Source organism: Limulus polyphemus, unplaced genomic scaffold (genome assembly GCF_000517525.1).
Source record: "Limulus polyphemus unplaced genomic scaffold, Limulus_polyphemus-2.1.2 Scaffold1123, whole genome shotgun sequence".
NCBI classification, from domain to species: Eukaryota; Metazoa; Arthropoda; class Merostomata; order Xiphosura; family Limulidae; genus Limulus; species Limulus polyphemus.
The window spans coordinates 232937-241475 of NW_013666733.1; the positions used below are offsets into that span (position 1 = coordinate 232937).

The window sequence follows — 8539 nt, forward strand, 5'->3', positions numbered from 1 at the left end:
ACTTGTAAACATACACATTTGTAAAAACAGAGAAATATAGTAGAAATCGTGAAATTAAAAATAGAAAACACGGGCATTTTGAACATTTATTGGAGGATGTAACTTTTTTTTTTTTCTTAAAAAGCAGAGTAACTCCCACCTGCTGAAAGTTAGAGCTCCTCAATCGTACTTTATAACTTTGGCATGTCTACAGTTGTAGTTGTTAGGTTCATTTTGTGTCAGGTGACGATGGGTGTTTGTTTGTTATTTGGACTACTCGGTAACTGAAGGTCACAATCGTAGTAGGTGTGTGTGTGCGAGTACTCACTAAGCCTAATGGTGTTTCACTAAGTACTTATGTTCTGAAAATAAGAAGGTACTAGATATTAAGGGCAATCAAGATTGGATTACAGTTTGTTTGTTTCTTTGCTTGCTTTAGAGTAAAGCGACATCGGGGTACTTACTCTGTCCACCGCGGGAAATCGAACCCCGGATTTTAGTATTGTAGGTCCGTGAACTTACCGCTGTCCCACCGGAAGACAGAATAACAGTAAAAGAACAAAAGATAAAGCTATGTTTAGCATTCAAAATAGTTTTGTGATTAATGTTTTAAAACCAGCCTGGTTAGTTCCTTCTTTATATGCGTTTACATATCCTTCTAATAATTAGTTGTACATCATTTAGTTCCTTATGTGGCACTCTTATCAGTGTAACTACTGGTAGTACCAACGAATCTTGCAGAGAGAGTTATTTAATTGATAGTACGAACAAATCGTTCAGAGAGAATTGTTGTTTAAAGGATGTTGGGAAATCATTAATGCCCCCAGAACCCTCCCCCTGAAGTATCATAGTGTTTAGAAGCAAGGAAATTAATTAATTGGTTTGTTTGTAATTAAGTACAAAGCTACACAATGGGCCATCTGTGCTCTGCCCACCACGGGTATTGAAACACGGATTCTAGCGTTGTAAGTCCGCAGACATACCACTGTGCCACTGGGGGGGCAGGAAATTAATTAGAACACCATATATATATAACAGATACATAAGAAAAGTAGTTTAGATTTTGATATTTAAAATGTCAATTTTTAATTTATATAATCACTGATTATAGTATACATTTTTAGTTCCGAGAAGCCATTTTGTATTTTGCACGAAGCGGTATCTATATTTTACATGTGCATGCTACACAATTTACGCTTCCTTGTTTGTAACTTTAAGCAGAAGGTTTCCGTCTCTTCAACAAGTGAAACGTTTTCTTGGCAGTGTTTCCACGCCCACAAAATTAAGTTTAGGTAGAAATTTAATTAAAACTGCTGTAGATTTTAGCTTTTCCTAAGCGTGAAGGATAGAATTACAAACGTATTCATTTGCGTCTGAACTAACGCAACATATCAACTTCGCGACACCCAATCAACAAGGAAGAGCCACGTGGGTCAAGTGACGTCACCTCAAAATTGGTAGAATATTTTTCTTCGGTAGAATACTTTTGCGTGAAGATCACTCCTTACGTTATGGAGTTTAACATCAACCCATCTTTTCAGTCTATGTCGTTTTTATGATATCATCTGTTCATCGTACGAGTGCTAATTTCTAAAACAAGAAACGCGTATATGTATGCTTATATCAAAAGGGAAAAAAATGGAAACAGTACATATGATGAGTTGCTTACCTTAATATTGAATTACAAAACTCTGTTGAATGCGGAACCGAGTTTTATCCTTGGCTGTTTGCTTCTCTGTAATGTTATTCGTTCTTACTCACTCTTACTCATTACAGCTAATACTTTATTATTTTCGTCCAGAGTAAAATAAACTAAATCTGTATCAGGTTTTGAGAACTTCTATTTTTCCTTTTTTACGTACGATATATAGACATTCGCAGAAATACGCATATAAAAGCATACAGGTAGATGACTAAAAACATGTAAACTGAACAGAATGACAAACAGATGAATAGATAAACTTCTACAGAAAGACTAACAGGTGTAGAACACGAGACGCAAATAATGAGAAATAACCACAGATGGCCAGACAGACACAAACAGAAACATGAATATAGACTTGGGTACTGACAGAGTTCAACACGGCCAAACAAAGAAAATAGCAACGCATTCATAAACCGAAGAACAAGGAAGAGACAGAATTAAATACGTGAAATATATATATTAATAAGCAGGCCCATCAACTTACCCAATTATAACCCTAAGCTTACATATTCGCGGAATATCGCGTAGGTTTTTCAATCAGATTTTACGTAATTAGTGAATGTTATCCGATGTAGTTTGAATTTTGTTTTCCTTGAATACCTATTTACCATTCATTATCTTTGGGTTCGCGCTAATCAAAATTTTCTTTCATTGGTCAGTTAAAAGACGACTGACTGTTTTTGTTTTTTTACTTCTGGCGTTTCAAGACATAATACGAAACTAGATGGTTTTATTTTGTTGTTGTTTTTCGTTTTTCTTTTTTTTTTTTGCAATATTCAATCATACAAAATTAGGACATTTATTTTCTTATTTACAATAACACATCCTGCAAAGTTGAAACTTTTGTGCCCCCCTTACAATAGCAAGCAAATCCTGCGAATTTGAGATTTTTGGGCTCCCCCTTGAAAAAGCACTTCATGCAAAATTAAAACTTTTGAGCTCCCCTTAGAATAGCACGTCCTGTAAAGTTGAAACTTTTGTGCTGTCCGTGCAACAACGCACCCCCCTTTCCTCTTAACTGCAGGTTATTTATTTCAAAACTTTATATGAAACAACTAAGAAAAAAAAAGTATGTCCGACAATTAATTTTCATATTTCAGTAGCTATTTTTTACTCTTAACCACGTGAGATTTGTGAGATACTGCTATTATAACTGGATTTAGTTATAATAAGCATTTCCCTATTTCTCTAAGCATTTCCCTATTTGATTGTCTGCTACAATCATAGTTTATTATGTTGTATTGCAAAAATCACGCCAAGTAACTTACTTTTAAGTAACATCACTCTATATCGGATACTTCGTTTCCATTGGATGTTTCACGCAGAACCCCGATAAATATACATTTGAAAAAAGAATGAATACTTTACGACTATAGAGACATCCGATTTTATTGTTTCACTTTAAAAATTCCCCAGGGGGTGAACACGATTCAACACGTAAATACAAAGGTCAGAAGGTTTTAGCTTTGAAACACAAAACTGTGTTCGAAAACTGAAGAGCTCTAACCCTTGTTAGGCTTAACATTTCTCGTTATCACTTTTTGCAAGTTTTCTTCTACACCCAAGTTAGCACATCGACTCAATCAAAGACGAAAGTGTTCTACTTGTTTAGGGCTGAGACATTTGTCTTCGTATCGTTCAAATCTTATTTCATTTCTACCACAACAAGATTGCTATTTAGTCGCTGCGCATGACCTCACACGCTTGCCATAATAATTTTGTTTTACGGAAAGAGGAAAAAGAAACCATAAATGAACCAGGTCGACATAGAATGCTTTTGTAAGACTTCATTATAATGTAATGGTAATCGATCATTTCTGACACAGCATTCTGGATTTCTCTTAATAACGCTCAAGGACAGTAATGTAATAACAAAATATTCAAACATCATGTTCTCTCTTATTCGATCTGTATACAAATTATTATTCGTTTATTTTGTTGTTTCTTATTGTCTCATATTAATTAGAACGACTTTAAAAACATGTTAAGCCTAATGTAAGTTAGTCTAAAGAGTGAAAACCCCAACTCCTCCATAGTGAACTTGAAAAGTTAATACTATTGTTCCCATTTGGCCAAAATTTGGTGCAAGGATAATAGAGAACCGTAAAAACAAAAAATATGGCCGTTAGAAATTCAGTTTTAACGCTATGTTTTGTTTATATGTTGCGATAGATTCCCAAGCTACTTCAATATTTAACACACATTAAATATTATTTTACAGATAAAAGATTACGTAAATATATATGTGTATCTGTTTAAGGTCATCCAGTGGGCGCGCGAAATATTTCAAAACTTTTAAGAACGATTTTTCCCAGAATTTCGCTACTTGTTCGTTTACTTATAAGCTTCCCTGGAGCTACTTTATGCAACTTAAAACAGCTCAGCCACTGACAATGAGAGCGACTTTCGTTTAACTGTTTTCCACCACGTTAAGTTTGAGTATTTAACTATATACCGAGTACGATGCAGCACATAATAAACAGCCCTAGTATAACAGTTACACAATACACACAAAGATTTCTGTTTCAGTATTTACAATTATGCTCATGAAACATCCACGGTTTTACTTTGTTACATTCTAGTATTTTTACCTCGTGTAATCTTAAATCGGAGATTACACGTGGCCGTTGATAGTATGAAATAACGAACGGAACCTTACCGTTTCCAGTCACCACCCACGGGTTTGAAGTCCAGTCAACCCTTAGTAGCACTAATATCGACACTTATGGTTGCGATACGCTCAACCTTATTAGCAGCTCGAAAAACTTGTGCCAAGAGAGGCACCGCCGAACGTAAGGGTTCGACCATCAGCATGATACGTAACGCATTTGTGACGCTACTGGTACCACCTCATCAGCCAACCACTCTAGAGAAGACGTTAGTGCGTAAGCAAGCCTATGTTTGTTTGGGTCGACACATCCTCCTCGAGAAAAAGGAAAGGCTCACTTAAAACACGAACATCTTACTTACGTATTACACACTGTTCTTCATGCTTGGAATACTTTCTGTTTTGTTTTTATACTGACAAAAATACAGTGAAAGCAAACATACTTGTAAATAACACAAACGATAAATTTCTTATGAGCATGTTTAGCCTAATGAATGATAGGTCGTCACACGTGCGAAGAATTCGTTTGCACAAACACGTTTCATTTCTGTTTCGACAGTTCTGTTCCGACTTAAAACAAATCTTGTTTTTGTTAAGATGTTCAGGAACAGAAACTGGGGGAAAATAACAAAAACAATATACGTTTTTTTTTTTCTCAGAAATTCGAGATTTATTCACTACATTTTGTCAATGTCTAAAATAAACGTAAATAAACACTTCTTCTAATGATGTAAGGCTAGTTTTATGAATCATAACTTGTTTATGTATTTTACATTCGGACTTTATCGGAAGGTAAACCAACTCATGAACACGTTTATGGAGAAAACTTAAAAAAAAGAGGTTATTTTTTTATCTCCTTTTTTTTAATCTCTCGTAGAGCTCCCCCAGTGGCACAGCGGTATGTCTGTGGATTTACAACGTTAGAAACCGGGTTTCGATAACTGTGGTGGTGGGCACAGCACAGATAGTCCATTGTGTAGCTTTGTGCTTAACTGTTTCTTATCACCAATTATGATGTGAAAAATATGCTGAAGGATATCTAAAAAAAAAAGTGTGCGTGTTTTTTAGACAAAGCCACATCGGGCTATCTGCTGTGTCCACTGAGGGGAATCGAATCCCTGATTTTAGTATTGTAAACCCGTAACAAAACCGGGAAACAAAAAAAAATTAATAGCTGAGAACAAATCAAACGTGAGTGAGTACGACGACTTGAATTTTGAACTTGATAGCAGTGGTGTCTATTTCTTCTTTCATGACTTTAACAAACACAGTTGTTTATTTTCAGTTTTCTCATTAATATATTTAGTGTAAATATATATGCATGTTTATTTGTATAGAATTTTCACGCAGTGCTGCACAAGGGTTATCTGCGTATGGCATTTTCTAATTTTGAACTAACAGATTAGAAAAGACGCAGCCAGTCAACTGTTGGTTTACCCTTGTCTGACCGAATTCTAAGATTAAACTGTCACTCTTACACACACAGCACCAAATTGAAGTGCGCACTTTTTTTTATCGACAGGACGGAAACCACGAACTCATGGATTTACAGTTCAGATACGCATTACTAAGCCACACCCGACAGCGTACGTAAGAATATAGCCACGAGTTTTTTTTTATTCCTTCTTTGCTTCATCATTCTGTCTCTTACCACAATAAGGATAAACCTGACTTCTAGGTTTCTCCTGATGATAATAAAACCCCTGGATACAATGCATGAATCTAATTGTTAAAAGAAAGACCTATTCATTCAGAGCTCCGAACACAATGGTCTTGTTTGTTTCGAGTTAAGCACAAAGCTACACAATGGGCTATCTGTGCTGTGCCCACCGCCACGGATATCGCAAACAGCGGGCTTTGCCAAGCCTGTTATATAAATAAAGAATGTATACGTCAAAAATCCTGAGTTATACGTTTCCTAGGTACAAAGATTTTTGTGTACGTGCCGTATGGGAGTCATGAGGTCATATTCCAATCAAGAACGCACATTATCACGGTTTATAATTCAAGATTCCCGTACACTCACCACATCAGCTTAAAGAAGGGGGGGGGGTGAATGTTATCTCACATAAGAAGAACGTAGGCATTTGACTTTAGAACTATTGATGTGGTCTGTATGCTTTTCGTTTTTTAAAACACAGTTTTTTTTACACAATTTGTTGTTCATTTATTGAATCTCGCGCAAAGCTACACGAGGGCTACCTTCGTTAGCCGTCCCTAATTTAGAAGTGATAGATTAGAGGGAAAACAGTTAGTCAACACCACACACCGCCAACACATGAACTACTCTGTCAACAACGAAAAGTGGGATGGCCTTACACCTTATAACACCTTCACGGCTGAAAGGACAAGAATGTTCGGTAACGGATTCGAACTCGCGATTCGAGCGCCCTAACTACCAAACAGACCATTTAAACTGTTTATGTATCACATCACTTGTGAAGCCTGTTTTTGTTACAGGATTACTAATATGATATGAATCACGCAAAAGAAAAAAAATTAAACAAAAACACCAGAAAAAATAAACAATATTTCAATTAATCCCACTAATTACTTTTGGGGCTCTTTATGTAATTTAGATAAAGAACGATTGATTTCACCCACTTAATTTTCATAAGTTCTTTACACACTGAGTGTTGTCGAGTCGCAGGTTCGAATCTCCATCCCACCAAACATGCTCGCTCTTTCAGCCGTGGAGACGTTTTAATGTGACTATCAATCCCACTATTCGTTGGTTAAAAAGAGTAGTCCACGAGTTGGCGGTGGGTGTTGTTGACTGTTTACCTTCCCTCTAGTCTTTCACTACTAAATTAGGGAAGGCTAGCACAGATAGCTCTCGTGTAGCTTTGCGCGAGATTCAAAACAAAACAAAATGACCAATCAGCAACACTCGCCACCTACACGGGTATTCTGAACCGGATTGCGGAATTAACTGTCACTTCTAGCACTCGCCCACAGCTGAAAGTGTGAAGCGTGTTCAGCGGGATATTGTAGGCTCGAACCAAACAAACCAATGAGTGTTTTAACAGGCACAAACAAATATAATCAACAATCTACACCTATACTGAAAGTTATAATAACATGTTGGTAACACGAAGGTTGGAATGAAGTGTTGTAACTGTACCGTCCGAAAGTTAGGCTTCATTAGGTCACAGTACAAATGTAAACCTTTCTGTAAAATCAGGCTCTTCATGTACGTCAATCACGTGTATTAAATGTTTCCTAAGAAGCTGATCGATATAATATTAACTCAAACATTTTAACGAAGGGTTTTTTAATTTCACTAATCAGTAATTTTGTTGTAATGTTGGATAAAAACTCTGACTTTTATCTGAGTATACAATCCCATAAAGTCTGTAAGCAACAACGTTCTTTTGTGTTTTTATATGAAAAACAATTAGATGTCAGTTTTAAGCTTGTTTTCTTGAGGTGGGAGAGTTTGGTGAACAAATAAGTCGAGACCGACTTATGCGAAAAAGTGACTCCCCACCCGACACACAAACAGGTTAAGTGACTCCCCACCCATACCCCACACACAAACAAGTTATCTGTTGGAATTATCGCGTACCTAAGTAATTTTTGTAATATGTGAAAAACAAAAAATGTTTGAATTGGGAAAACTAAGTTAGAAAATTATATTCTTTGAATTTCCTTTAGGGGGGGGCTAAAGTATACCTATCTCCCCTCCCCCCCCCTGCCCTATGCCCTCGTCAGTGTGTTCTTTGCAGGGTCAAATCATTTAGACCTAATGTGACTTAATTTAAATTTTTGATTTAATAAATGTTTGGAGAACCAAAGTTTGAACAATAGAATTTATTTAAATATAATAGTGCTGTCTGTTGTCTGTCCACGTAACTACTTCGCAGAGTGTGGATGGACCTTCACCAAAATTGGTATGGAGGTTCATTGGGTGCATGGCGAGATACATACAAATTTTCAGTTTTGCGTTTTGCTGTTTTTATGGGTGTTTTTGCATTTTTACCACTACCTCACCTCCTTTAGATGGATATTCACCAAATCTGGCATGGAGGTTCATTGGGTTCATGACGAGATACATACAAATTTTCAGTTTTGTATTTTGCGTTTTCGCGGTTTTCTTACCACTACTTCGCCCCCTGTTGATGGATCTTCACCAAATTTGGCATGAAGGTTTGTTGGGACCATGCGAAGATACATGTAAACTTGCGATTTACATTTTGTGTTTTGCAGTTTTTATGGGCGTTTTTTACAATTACATATAAGTGAAG

The 8539-nt window shown here is 36.4% G+C and overlaps 1 protein-coding gene across 3 annotated transcripts in view; it reads right to left on the reverse strand.

Annotated features, from left to right (window-relative positions):
• LOC106462238 (zinc finger protein castor homolog 1-like) overlaps positions 1 to 8539 on the reverse strand; it is a 242118-nt gene that overhangs the window by 150104 nt on the left and 83475 nt on the right. Inside the window, exon 1 of one of the 3 annotated variants that reach the window (XM_022389429.1) lies at positions 4344 to 4419. The exons of the other annotated variants lie outside the window; for them this stretch is intronic. The gene's annotated coding sequence lies outside the window, so the exon portion shown is untranslated. Of the gene's footprint in view, positions 1 to 4343; positions 4420 to 8539 lie in introns of those variants that run through there. 3 annotated transcript variants of the gene reach the window in all.